Below are 15727 nucleotides of genomic sequence, written 5' to 3' on the forward strand. Positions count from 1 at the left end.
ACAATGGGAAACACTTAAAAATTAATGAAATATTGTTTATGATACAATAATATAAAGAACCTATAAATATATTAAATTAAATATGTACAAAAACTTTCTGGAGAAAATTATAAAACTTCACTGATAAATATTAAATATGTCCAAAATATAGATAAAATATATCACTTTTACTTTACAGGAGATTTAATGTAGAAAATGTTTTAATTTTCAAATTAATTTTAAATATAACAATAATAAGTGATTTTAGATGGTTGTTTTTGATTTTGTTTTTGTTTTGATTTGCTTTGGTTTTACTTTTGTAACCTGAGAGAGTATTTTTAAAAAGTAGATTCATACGTGTTCAAAAATATGAACAAAGCGCTTTTCAAGAAATATAGTAGGCCAGGTTTGCTAGCTAACACCTGTAATTCCAGCACTTTAAGAGGCCAAGATAGGTGAATCACCTGAGGTCAAGAGTTCAAGACTAGCCTGGGCAACACACTGAAACCTTGTCTCTACTAAAAATACAAAAATTAGCCAGGTGTTATGGCTCACGCCTGTGATCCCAGCTACTGAAGCATGAGAATCCCTTGAACCCAGAAGGCAGAGAAGAGGTTATGGGCACTCCAGCTTGGGGGATAGAGTTAGACTCTGTCTCCAAAAAAAAAAATAGTAAAAATAATGTTATTTTCTTTATCAGATGTCCATAATTTATTACAAAATTATACTCACTAAGGGATTGGAGGAAAATGGAAAATCCAATCAATGGAAGACAAGAGACCTAACAGATGCTTACATATGTAAATAGATGGTATGAGATAGAGGTATTATTACAGAAAAGAGATTGTAATTATAATTAATTTAAAATAAGTTAAATAATAGTAGAATACCATTTGGAGCTTGGTGTAGAAAATCCTGTTTAAAAGCATATAAATAATGCAAACCACAAAGAGAAAGTCTGAGACAAATTCTGCATTTAAATTGAGAGACTCTATTCTTCATATATTTTACAATAAAAATAATATTAAACAAGCTATAAAACATAAGAGAATATTTTAACACATAAAATAACTATCTATATGTATGTATAGATTGAAAGAAATTCTACTAAACAATATGACAATTGAACAGAAAAATAATGAAGAAAGACTTGAATGTTATAAAATGGAAATACAAATGACCCATAAACATACAATTAGCTATTTAACTTTATTGATTTAACTGTATTAGTTACCAAAAATGTAAATAAAAATAAAAATTTTTATTTTACATAATTGTTTGAATAATTACATTTTAATCATTCAAATGATTACCAGAAATTCAATATTCTGATGATCTTAAGTATTAGATGAGGCTTGATGGGCATAGGCATTGCTAGTAAGTAGAATCAGCTATAAGTACCTTGTAAGAGTACACTACCATTGCTTAATGAAGTTGCATATGTGTGAATCTCATAATGTAGGCATATACCATGTCTGTACTTGTATATGACAAGTAATAAAGCAGCAATTTTATAGAAAATCCAAAAAGAAGAAAGAAAAAATAAAACTACCTAATGTAAAATTAGAATGGATAAATAATTGGTACTATATTTGTACAAAGGAATATTATAGTGGTAAACATTAACACATTTTCTATGAATATTAGCTTGTATGAGACTGGAAAGTGTTCGGTAATGGAAATTAGTCATAAAACAGAATAGAGAAATTACATTACTGTTTCATTGACAGAGAATTTCTTTATGGTCGATTTATATTTAGTATGAATTTCTTTCAGAAAAGTTACTTGTTTAGAAGTAGGTTTGTCACAATCACTTGATACGCTTTCTCAAACTACATAATTTCACCCTTAGTCCTCAAAGTCCTCCATGAGCCATACCACTATGTAGGTAAGGGCACTCTTAAATTTCCTCTGACCACTCTCTTTCTGATGCCCTGCCATTGAAAGCAAATGTATTCAATTCTCAATAATTAGACCTAGATGAGTCTAATTATTGAGAATTGAGTCTTTTGAGTATTCCTACCTTTCCTAACCATACTCTAATTAAGCAGAATCTAATGCGATAATATATGTGCAATTCACAAAAAAAGCTTTGTATTCAGTAATTCTCAAAAATGGAGATAAACTTAAAATTGATGGCTATTCAATCACATTGCATTCCCTATGAAGAGTTACTTTTCTAGGTGCTAGGCATGCAACTGCAAATACTACATCCGTGATGCTTAATTTGATAAGATTACCATCTGATTCAACTATATGCAAGTAAATGGAGTACGCCATCCTAAGATATCAAACAATGCATTAAAGTTTGTGTTTCAGAAAATGCTGCTGTCAAGAAGTGCTACAGGTTAATTCCATTGCAAAACTCGAAATACGTCTAGTAGGTCTTTTTCTCTATATACATAGATATAGATATCACCCCTGTTTTTAAAAATATTTTATATAATTTTTACACAATATGGATAAAATGATTGAATATAATTATATAAAGAGGTTTAGGAAGGGTAAAACATAATTTTAAAAATTCTATCAACTTTAGCTAAGAGTGGAGCATGTATTTAGCCTTTATATGTCTACATTCTAACATGAGTAGGAAAATTTAACATTTTTTCATCAATATCAATGCAGAGTAAAAATATATTTTATATTAAATAACATGTGAAAAGATGGTGAACACTCTCCTGACATAACTCTTTAAAGACAGATTTTAAAAGCTTTCTCATTAGATATTTCCCTTTAATTTTGATACAGAGAGGGAATTGCTCTAAAAACTAAAAAACCTGCCATGTTCCCCGGGTTTCACTATTTCTGGAATCAGAGAAAAACATGACATGAGTCAGATTGAAGAGGACTCTCAGCCACCTTGAGAGAGGAGACAACTTTCTTCAGATATTTTTCTTGCTTTCCTCATTCTGAGGTGATGATGGAACAAGCTGAGCATTGACCTCATGCATGTTTATCTCTGCTGTCCAGTCCAGTTCTGCAGGTGTTGACAAATGACTAGAGCATTCACAGTCATATCAGATGGCATTCTCAGTTATATCCAAAACAGTATATATTCGCTCACTTAAAGCATATTTATATTTGTAGTAAGTGTATTTTCATGGCACAATATTTTAGATACGAAAGACATTAGATCTTCTTTCCAGTTACATAAATTAAGAAAGAGAATACAGATAATATGGAAGGCAATGTAACATATTATAAGTAATATAACTACATATTTTATATCTTTATACTTGTGAAGTGTATTCTAAAAATAAAAAAGTTATTAAAATTGATTGTTGTAAGATATATTTCCCAAACATGCCATAAGCAATATCTTAAGAATGAATAATTAATATGCAATTATTGTTTTAAAATATAACTAAATTCTTTTTAAAAGGCCCATAATTTTATATTGAAAGCAATTTCTTATTAACCAATGGTAATATAAAATATACTTACATTTAGGCAAAATGCCAAATTTACATAACTGGAAAGAAGATCTAATGTCTTTTGTATCTAAAATATTGTGCCATGAAAATACACTTACTACAAATATAAATATGCTTTAAGTGAGTGAATATATAGTATTTTGGATTTAATTGAGAATGCCATCTGATATCACTGTGAATATTCTAGTCACTTGTCAGCATCTGCAGAACTGGACTGGATGGCAAAGATAAAAAATACAGATATGAATTATTCAAGTGTATCCTCTAAAGAAAGAATATCTTAACTCAGAGATGCACCCTTATACCACATACCTAACTAGAGCAATGGCATTAAAAATTTTAAATTACAAGATATATTTTAAATGTTACTGTCTTTGTGAACCATATTTAAATTACATTGGCCTTATTGAGACTTCATGGAGAAATATTTAATACTATAAGTAATTTTTAATATCCTCCTTATACTATTAAGTTAGTTTTACTAAGCATTTCTTCAGAATACTTTGTTCCATCACAAATACACAAACACACACACGCACACACACACAACATCTGACTGTGCAGGAAAAAGTCATAAATTTATGCAGTATTTTCATCTCTATGCAGATGAAGAATAGTAGCTCTTGCCCTTGATTTAACATTCACAGAAAATCAACCAACTTAAAGAGTAACATGAAAAAATACATGTGTCAGCATTTTTTGTGTAATCATGTATTTCAATACAGCAGTGCACAATCTAATGAGAATCCCTTCAAAATAAATCATAGCACTAGTGTAGTTTTGGAAAGAATAGTTCATCATTAAAAAGTTCCAAAGAGGGAAAGTCATTTCTAATAAACCATATATATTAGACCTCCACAAAAGAATGAAATGTGAACACAATCAGCTTGTCCAAATGTCCCCTAATGCATTCCCAATTATCTGTATTACAAAGGTAATATAGTCTACATTAAAAGCAAGATTAAGATCAGAGATTTATTGCCACAGAAACATAGCACCTTTTGATCCGCTACACAGTTTAAAGTTATTGCTGTAAACAATCTTCAGTGTTTCCAAGGATGTTTGTTTATGTATATGTGGATACTTTTTGCAAGAACATAATTTTATATTTATGAAGCAAGTCAATTCTCTGCAAATAAATATGAATGGAAAACAAATACTGCAAGCATTAAGTGTGAGTGGATTTTGTTTTGATTGCCTAAATTCTTTCTCATTTTTATTTGCCTTTTGAGGACTACTCCTTTCTTTGTGAAGAATAATCCATACATCACTTGGTACAAAATTGTACCTGTGTCAAGGAAACATTTCAATGTTTTTTTCAGAAGTACACAGACACACAAAGTTTAACTTCTTTAATTTAATTTTGACATGACTTAATATTACCACGATCTATCAGTAATTCTGAGTATTTCACTTAAATCATCTAAACTGCATTTTAAATTGTTAATCAATGCATATATTAAGTTGCCCTCAATTTACAATAAAATTTGACAAAGCTCTAACTAAGGCAATGAGAGAATTCCATTTAAATATTTTGGTTAGTGTTATTTTTCCCTGTTTCACACAAGGGTAAGAAGGCAAAACAAAGTAAATGACTAGTTTTACAAAGATTTTTTAAATTATTTCTCTCACCCCAAATTCTGAATTTTCTGGCACTGACAGAGGCTCTTATACTCACAGTTCTAATATAGTTTGTTACATTGAAGATTCATATCCTATACTGAAATGTTTATAATTTCTCTCAAAATAGACATCAAATTTGCATGAAAATATTCTGCCAAAAATATTAAAATATATATGTATATATTATTATAGTGGAAGAGAGCAAGCCCTAGATACCTGATACATAAAATACATACAACGCACACACAATATATAGCATAGTAGTGTGCACAATAAATCAGTAAGGTGGAATTTACTAACTCCATGCTTTATTGATCTATATTTTAACTGGAATTGTTCAGTGTTTCACTTAAATATTATCTTTTAGGAGACTTTAATAAGTGATTGGCATAATCCTCAATCAAAACATGTTAGATATTCAAAAGATCCATGAGTATTCTTTTTCAATACTGATATTAGCGCAACTTCAAAAAGGGCTGTTTATGACAGCCGGCAAGAAAATAGAAATACAGTTGTTAACCACTGTGTAATTACAAAATGTCTCCTATTCTATGCATGTCAATATTTTATTCTGAACTTATACGTAACCCTACTGCCTTGCAGATGCCTTTATAATTCATTTATTTTGCTATTTCTTTTTCACACCTCTAAAATATAAAACAAATAGTAAGATAGCCTAAAAATGCAATTGAAATTTTCAGTACCTGAGCTATGTTTTACTTTGTTTTTCTTAGAAAAACAAAAAGTAAATAAAATGTGTCCTATAACATAATAAGAATTTTTTTTTGAAACCGAGTCATGATCTGTTGTCCAGGTTGGAGGTCAGGGGTGCAATCTCAGCTTACTGCAACCTCTACCGCTGGGATTCAAGGGATTCTTCTGCTTCAGCCTCCCCGAGTATCTGGGACTACAGGAATGCACCACCACGTCCAGCTAATTTTTGTATTTTTTAGTAAACGTTGGGTTTTACCATGTTGGCCAGACTGGTCTCAAACTTCTGACCTCAGGTAATGCACCCTCCCACAGCCCCAAAGTGCTGGGATTACAGGAGTGAGCTACTGTGCCTGGTGAGAATTCTTAAATATGTATCAGAGGTAGATGAGAATACTTTCAAGCCGCAAGTCATAACCTCTTACATGAATTTTTTAGCATCACTTAATACCTCTTCAATATTGTTTTCCATGATTTTTTTTCTTATTTCGTTATCTTAAAAATGAATATTTAAAAATATTTGTCAAAAGTAATACATGTATCAGAGGTACTTTGACACAATCAAAATTAGGAAATGTATGATCACACTTTTTTATTTCAATCTTATTCTACTCTTAAATACTGTAATATTCAAAGATTATTTGAACCTTTTTCCAATTATTTTAATTTTGCTGTTTACTAGTAATTTTGCTGGTTTCATTTCCATACGGGTCTAATCCAGGATTTGCAAAATATTTACACTAATACTCACATTGTAAACCAAAATAGAAAAGTACACACCCAAATCAATTTGTTTATTTATATCTACACAAAGCTATATAATCCAAGGTGTTATAAAACTGGTCAAGTATGAACAAAGTAACATTTTATGATTTGGAGAGACAAATAAAGTTTATGCACCCTGTATTTGGAAATAATGCAAACCCAAACTTAACATACAGTAGTTCTCAGGTATTCCCCAAAGATTACTTTCAGGACTCCCCCTACCCCCAAGACCTCACCCCAGAAGGGTACCAAAATCTGAGGATGCTCAAGTTCCTGATAGAAAAGGGCATAGTATTTGCACATAACCTATGCACATCCTCCTGTATACATTAAATCGTCTCTAGATTACTTTAAATCATCTCAAGCTAATACCTAGTATAAGGTAAATGCTACATAAATAGATGATATACTGTATCTCTATTTGTATTAATTTTTATTGCTATGGTTTTAGTTTTTTTCTAAATTTTGATATATGTTTGGTTGAATCAAGGGATACATAAACTGTGGATTGGAAGACTGACTCTATTTTTATGGAAAGTGCAGGTTACACTTCTTAAACTTTGAAGATTAATGAGACAGAATGTGAGTTAAGTTTCATTCCTTGATGATTGGGGTGTTACAGCAAATTTCTTAAGTTCTGTGTCAATTTTCTCTAATGTGAAATGGAAACAGTAATGTTTCCAAACTTGAGGGAACAATACAGGAATTTAGTGAATTTATTAAATCAGAGTACCCTGTACGCAAATCACCCTCAATCAGTATATTATCTTACATGATTTAATTATTAGTAGTAATATGTTAGATTATTAAACCACACGTATAAATGAAACTCCTTGCATTTTTATAGCATAGAATTAGCTGTGACTTATAACTCTCCCACTTACTTGCTATCTGATCTTAGAATATTAACCAAATCTGAGGGAACCTTGTTTCTCAATTGTAAAGCAGTGTTATGATAATACCTGTTTCACGGAATGAGTTTATTGGGCAGGAAATATTATTTGTGACCTGAACATCGGTGTGAAATATAATTTGCCTGTTAGTTGACATATTGTAATATAGTGACACCGTTTTCTAAAAATTTGTGACTCTATGTGTGAGTTTATTCCCTTACTCTCTGTTTCATTAATTTATATTCTAGTGCCTTTTAGCTCTATGTGTGTAATTATTTTAGTAGCATCTTTAGCCTTTATATTACACATCTTCAATATTCGACATTCAAATTTACTCTTATTCTATTTCCACATCACTTCCGATGATCCTGTGCTCCTGCTTCCTGTTTTGTTCTTCTCATTGTACATTTCATACTTTATACCCACTGTACTTGGTTCTATTGTTTTTCTTTCTTTCTTCTACATACTGTACAAATCTCATCTTTCAATGCTATTATATCTTTCTTAAGCAGCCACTTGCCATTCAAGAAATCAATGGATAAAAACTTGTGTATTTTCCCACATTTGCACTTTCTGATCCTGTTGTTATTTTTTATCTGGAACCATTGTCCTCCAGCTTAAAGAACGTTGTTTTAGTATTTCTTCTAATACAGGTGTGTGGCCACAAAACTTCACTATTTATTTAACTGTAAAAGTATTTCTTTCTAATTTTAAGAATATTTTTCCTGGATTCTGTCCTGAAAATTTTTATTTCAGCATCGTAAAGACATCATCACATTATCTGTGGCTTCTATTGTGTCTGAGGAAATGTTAGTTATCACTCATATCAGTATTGTTCTGTTTGTAATAATTATTTTATTCTCTGGCTATTTTCAGTTTTTTTTCACGTGTTTCAGCAATTTTACTATGATGTGATTTTCTTAGTATTTATTCTTCCTACAATCTGCTGGCATAGGTCTGTAAATAGGTATTTTCATCAAAAATAACAAATGGTCATTTTAATTCAAATACATTTTCCACCCTTCTCACAGTTCTCTTTTTTCTGAGGCTCCTACTATAAGCCATGTTAGAACCTAACGAGTAATCTGTTCTTCAATCTTATAAAGAATATGTTGAGACCAGGTCATTTTTACTGATGTATCTTGAAGTTCCCTTTTGGTTTATTCAAATCTCTCCAATTTGCTGTTAACAACATGCAGAAATTTCTCATTTTGATTATTGTACTTTTCCATTCTAAATTCTGTGTTGGGTTATATTTTAATTGGTTCCATTTATTCCTTGCCTTTTTCAAACTATTAATTTACTAAAGCCCCATTTTCCTTTAATCCTTCAAAATATTTAAAATAGATGTTTGATAGTTCTTGTCTCTAAACCCATCGTGTGAACCGTCTTGCAACTGGTATCTATATTTTTCTTTTAATCTTGACCACATAAGGTATCTTTGCTTAGTACAGCATTGTACATTGGCATGTTGCTTTTTTCAACAATTTAAAGATATCTCTCCACTCTCTTTAGGCTTACATCAATTGTGAAAAACAAACAAAACAAACAAAACAAAATGAAGCTATTTACATTGCTACCTTGTTTCCTTTGTAGGAAATGTTCAGTTTTCCTTAGATGCCTTCAAGGTTTTATCTTAACATTTGTTTTTCAGCCAACTTTCTGTGATTTTTTTCTTTATAAAATATTTCTCTTATTTTGCATTTACCTTATTACAGTTTTCTAAACTTCTCTTATCTGTGGTTTGTAGCTTTTTATTTACTGCAGAAATTTTGTGCCATTATTTCTTCAAAACATTTTTCTGCCTTCTCTTCTCCTTCTTCTCTCTCTATAAATACATGTATATTGACTTTTAAATTTGATGCCACAGCTGTTGAGTGTTCTATTTGTTTGTTTGTTTGTTTGCAATTTTCTTGTTGTATTTTATTTTGAATTGTTTTTATTATTCTACTTTTAAGTCCAATGGAATCTTTCCTCAGCTGTGATTGATTTATTGGAGAGACTAGTAAAGGAACTTTTGATCTCGGATATAACTAATTACAAATTCCAGACCTCAAGTTTAGAGGAGCAGGTGAAACAGATGCACATTATTTATGCCCAGAAATGGGTATGACTTTTTCTTTATTGGGTTGCTATTGTGGAGGGTTAGGTCAGTATTGTCGGTTGTGAGACAGGCTTGTGTTTTGTCATCACCATTTTCTCAGTCCCCACAGACTTCACATTTGTTTCTCTTTGTGCTGTCATTGTGTGTCCTAGAGTTCTAGAGAACTTTTCTTGGCATTTTCACCCCATGTTTCCCCTATTTTTCACTTTGTTCCTGCATTTCTAATCACAGAGTGTTCTCTCTCCTCCTCTTTGCCCTTGTCTCTATCCCAATGGTGGATGCTGTTGCTATGCTTTTGATACTATTTGTGCTAATGTTATGCTTAAGTCTGGGCTGGAAAGTTCTTGTTTCTCCTCAGCCTCAGTCTTTGCACTGGCTGCATGCCTGGGCCTCAGGAGTCAGGCCTTCTTAAACTTTGAAGATTAATGAGACAGAATGTGAGTTAAGTTTCATTCCTTGATGATTGGGGTGTTACAGCAAATTACTTAAGTTCTGTGTCAATTTTCTCTAATGTGAAATGGAAATAGTAATGTTTCCAAACTTAAGGGAACAATACAGGAATTTAGTGAATTTATTAAATCAGATATTTAATATTTAATATTCCTGCCTCTGCTCCACCCATGGCAGCCGAATTTTGCCTTTAATCTGTTTTGGGTCTTTTTTTTTTTTTTTTTTTTTTTTTGAGATGAAGTCTCACTTTGTCGCCCAAGGTGGAGTGGAGTGGTGTGAACTCATCACTGAAACCTCCACATCATGGGTTCAAACAATTCTGCCGCAACCTCCCCAGTAGCTGGGACTACAGGCGTGTACCTCTATGCCTGGCTAACGTATTTTGTGTGTGTTTTTGGTGGAGACAGGGTTTTACCATGTTGGCCAGGCTGATCTCAAACGCCTGATTTCAAATGATCCACCCGCCTCTGCCTCCACCTCCGTGCTGGGATTGCAGGTGTGAGCCACCGTGCCTGGATTGTTGTGAGTCTTCTGTGAGAGAAAGTTATTCCCCTGTGCTCAGCGACCGCGGAACACTGATTGGTATTCATGAAAACTTCAGAACTTGTTTTTTCTGCCTCACCCCCAAGAGCAGAGGATTTTGCATGTACGCTTCCCCAGAGCGGTGGATATTTGCTTTGCCCTTTGGAGCATGGAGCAGGTTCTTCCCAACCCTTCCCTAGAGGAAGATGGGTTTGCCTCCATCCATATCCCTTGGGTCCTATGTATGACAAAATCTGTTACTGCTTCAGCAGGAGAGACAGAGAAAAAAAGCCTATATTTCTTTAGCTCTCTAGGGGCATAGTTTAATTCTTAAAAATATTTATAATAGCTGCTTTATAGCACTTGTGTGTCAGCCCCGCATTCAAGCCATTTTGCAACCAGTTTCTGTTTTCTTCTTTTTGTTTTTTATTGACTACATATTTCTGCTTCGTATAAAGTTACCTTTCCTAAGAACACTAAAAGGACTCTCTTCAGTCTTCTCCACTGTCCATTAAGATTTCCGTTAAAAATCTGTTTCTGCAGTATTGAGATTTCTCAAAGAACTAAAAGTAGATCAACCATGCCACTCAGTAGTTCCACCACTGGGCATATACCCAAAGGAGAGTAAGTCATTATATCAAAAAGATACCTACACGCTTATGTTTATCATGGCAGAATTCACAATTGCAAAGATAATAAGTCAACCTAAGTGCCCGTAAACTGGTAAGTTGAATAAGAAAATATGTTTTATATATATATACCATGAAATGCTACTCAATTATAAAAAAAGAATGAAATCATGCCTTTTGCTTTAACCCAAGTTGGAACTTGAGACCATTGTCCTAAGTGAAGTAACTCAGAAATAGAAAGCCAAATACCGCACGTTTTCCCTTATAAGTGGCAGTTAAGCTATGCATATGTAAAGGCATGCAGAGCACGCTAATGGGCATTGGAGAAGACTCAGAAAAGAGGAGGGCAGAAGGGAAGTGAGGAATGGAAACTACCTCAAAGGATAATAACACTCAAAGCCCACACGGCACTACTATGCAATTAATCCTAGTAATGAAAAAGCAATTGTATCCCTAAAGCTACTAATTTTTTAAATTTGTCTATTTTTATAAAAAAATTAGTAGAAGTAAGTGTAGAATAATCTGTGATTAAATATGCATCCCTCTTGTGTCTGGGGCTCCCAATCATTGTAAACTGGTATTCAGCCCTATAGTTTCCCTTTAGAATATTGCTTTTTGTATGTTTGCTATATTGCTTTGGTTCGGTTGGCTTTTTGCAGATTTCTTTCTGTGTCCTGCTAAAACAATAAGTTCATATATCTTGTGTTCTTGGGAAGACTTATCATTCCTTGGAGTTGAGTTTCCTTAACAGACATGTAACTTCAAACCTTTGACCAAATTAAAATAATTATATTTTGAGTATTATCTCACTGTTTCTCATTTTTGTTTGAGTGATGTTTCTTTGCAGTTTCCTATAGGCAGAGTGAAAGGAGCACACTTGTCCTTGTATTTAATGGAATTTTATTTTAAATAAAACACCGCATTTCTTCACATAGCCAATACTTCTTTAGATTTTTTTCTACACGTCTATATGTTCATTAATATTTTCTTGTTTTTTAAAAAACTTGATCAATACCCTTGAATATTCTTGTAATTGTGAGTTCTCTGCTAATGAATGATCTATATTTGGCTTTACTGAAAATGCCTTTGACCTTTTCTCCATGTTTTGCTTTCCAGAAGTTCTATTATTGATGTGCTTAAGCACTGATTCCCTCCAGAGAAGTTCTCAAATCTAAGCAATTTGGAATTTCTTCAGTTTTGCAATGTTATTAGTTATTGTTACTTCTTCCCATCTTCTCTTCTTACATCTGTGACTTACTAATATGCACATTAGTTTCTATCAATAGGTTCCCATGGAATTTGTAAGTGCTCTCTTTTATCTTTCATTCCTTTTGTTCATCAACCTGGATATTTTTTATAAATTTGTTTTCCACTTTACTAATCCTTTTTTTTCCCTTGTTCCTTCTAAAATCTTACTCCTATCGTTTAGCTCTTCAGGAAGCCAAGTCAAACAACTGGAGGTTTAATAAGCCTCCTCTTCCTTGATATTCCTTGATATTGAACTTCAATTTTTTTCTATTTCCAAGTGGCTGACATAAATCTATGCACAGGTTTTGGCCTTTTCTGCTGCTTTTTCCAGAATAGAAAGTTCCAGATGAAAAGATGTCCTAATTGATGGATAACAAATATTTTTCCAAGAACAATCATACATATTTTCTAATATTTAAGAAAAAAATAAGAAACAAAATAAGTCCAATTATTTTCATTCTTAGTTGTATTTCTACTGATAGTTATTAGTTCATGCATTATTTTTAAACTCTACAAATGGATTATGAGTAGGCAAAAGAAGCTAATATCTCATTTATATAGAGTAATAAGAATGTCTTTCTATGATAATGGTATTGTTATTGTTACTATTATCATTTTTTAATTTTAGAAAGTCCATCATATATCTTATTGTCCTCTGTTATAGTGTTCTGAGTGTATATTACAGATTATTATATTCTTTGCCATGTAATATTATGTTAATACACTTTTTGTGATTTTAATAATGTGCCCTAAGATGATTCTGAAGATTTTCACTTGTATGTCTGTGCTTTTCAGGAACATTTCCACCACTGGCAGTACTCTCTTTCCATAGCTTTAAAGTAATAGCATCTTTATGGAATCATTTTCCATGAAGGTCTCCTTATGCACAGCATTAGGATAATTTATATCTGTGTTAAACACCTCATTCTGCATTGAAAATATGTCTGATCCTCTGCAATTCACTTATTATTTTTGAGTAATATAGTCTTCCTATAAAAATGTGTCTGGCACTTGCCTCATGGAGGTGTTTTTAATTTCCCACTTACAAGTTTTTTTATTGTACATGTAACTTGGTTTGGAAAACAACAAACGACTTAATTTATAATGATAAGGTTTGGGATAAGCAAATATGCCATATCTTTAAAATAAAATATTCTCCACGATCCTTCAAAGCAGACTATTGTCCTAATATGCCTCTGTGTAAAGTCAGTTTTACACAGATGTTTGATGTGGATGCTCATGTCATTAGCATCATAATCTAAGACTTTTATAATAATCTTTTCTTGAGATTGATTAAAAATTATTGAGGACATTATGACTTTTTCATAAGTGAATTTGACAAACAACTGAATATTATTTGGCTACACCAATAAAGTAATTTAGAATTGTCAGTGTGAATGTTAAATATTTTAATATTTCACATAAGTTATATACAAATTATGTAACTATGCCAGGAAGTATTGCAGCATATAAAAGACACAGGTGAAGTTAAATCAGGTAATTTTAACATAAGGGACTAGGGAAATAGATGGCCTTAAAGGTTATGTGTTTGTCTTATCTCCATTTAAAGAATAAAGAGCATTAACATAATAAATATAAGAAAGTCTAAGTAATTAGAATTGCATAAAATTCTGAAAAATATTATTATCAGATTCATTTTAGGAAGACATTCTGTCTAAAGAATATTTACTGTTCAATAGGAATATATAACTACTTCATGAAATGAAATTGAAAATTTCAATTTGATTAAAACTGTTGATCATCACCCTTCTAAGTGTGAATACACAAACACATGCACAAGTTTTCAGATAACTACATATTATTCATGGGATTAAGAATTCACACTTTTTATATTCCTTAGAATATTACAGGTAATTTTTATTTATTTTTTTTTTTTGAGAGGGAGTTTCACTATTCTTACCCAGGCTGGAGTGCAATGGCAGGATCTCAGCTCACTGCAACCTCTACCTCCCAGGTTCAAGCAATTCTCCTGCCTCAGCCTCCTGAGTAGCTGGGATTACTTGCATGCACCACTGTGGGGGTCACCCCTTCGAGAGGCTAACAATTTGGCCTCCACCATTAGGTGAGCTTGACTCCTTACACGTTTTCCCTGGCTGGAGGCTGTGGAGCTATGAGTGGGAGGAAATTAAGAAGAGAATGAAAGAGGCAATTAAGAATGACTAAGCAGGACACTATCCTCAGCCTTCTTGGCCAATGAGACAATGGCCAGGTGAATGCTGAAGTGAGTTAATTGGGTATTGTGTTCCCCTTTCTGCCTCCTGATCTAAGACTTTGTTTACCAGGCATTGTTTTAGCCTAGCGACCTCCCCTGGGGTCCTTGTCTCTCGCAGATACATGGTTTACTGCTGAGCTTGTGCCTTCTAGTTAATTAAAGATTGTTATCCAAGTTACTGATTGTTCTGACAATATCGATAATCAGTATCACCTCTTTCCCATTGATCTTTTAAATTAGTATTCGGTCCCTTTTGACAGTTCCTCAGAATCATCCCCCAAGGAATTTTCTGTTCCTTTTATTGTTTGAGTAATAATCTACATTGAGGTAATGATGTTAAAGAAAAAAGGATATAAGGAAACCTACTGCACAAATAAAATCGCTGTATGGGCATAGCTCATACAGTCCTCCAGACCCCTCCTCTTTCTGTCTCCTTTCTTTTCCATGCACACCCTCTTCCAGGTTTGGGACCCTCTCGCTGGACGAGATTCCCAAGCTCGCATTCAGTTCACAACACACCACCCCACTGACAAATATTGTATTTTTAGTAGAGACAGGATTTCTCAGGCTGTGTGGTGGCTCATGCCTGTAATCCAAGCACTTTGGAAGCCAAGGCGGGTGGATCACCTGAAGTAGAGAGTTCAAGACGAGATAGGATTTCTCCATGTTGGTCAGGCTGGTCTCGAATTCTTGATCTCAGGTGATCCACCTGCCTTGGCCTCCCAATGTGCTGGGATGATAGACGCAAACCACTGTGCCTGATGTCTGTCCCAGACACATATTTTCATAGCTGTGCTAATGTTGCAAAACCTTTAGGAGTATGTCTTCTGGAAAACTAAATTTTTGGTAATATTAAAAAAAAAAATTACTATTTCTTTTTTGCTGACCTGGTACTATAAGTACTATCTTGTCCCAGGGCATTCTGCAGTGTCATTTATATATGAGATTATTGGTTTTCTTGAAATATAAGGGGTATATGAATTATTTAACTTTGGTTTCATCTGTGTTCTTCATGAACATATTTCATGAAAATAAACATGCAATTGGTGCCCAGTTCATTAATAAATAGGACCCAGTGGGCCACAAGTCTGCCACTTATATTATATACTTTGAATACATTGGATGTTCACATT

This window comes from Callithrix jacchus, chromosome 3 (genome assembly GCF_049354715.1).
Source record: "Callithrix jacchus isolate 240 chromosome 3, calJac240_pri, whole genome shotgun sequence".
In the NCBI taxonomy this organism is placed as follows: Eukaryota; Metazoa; Chordata; class Mammalia; order Primates; family Cebidae; genus Callithrix; species Callithrix jacchus.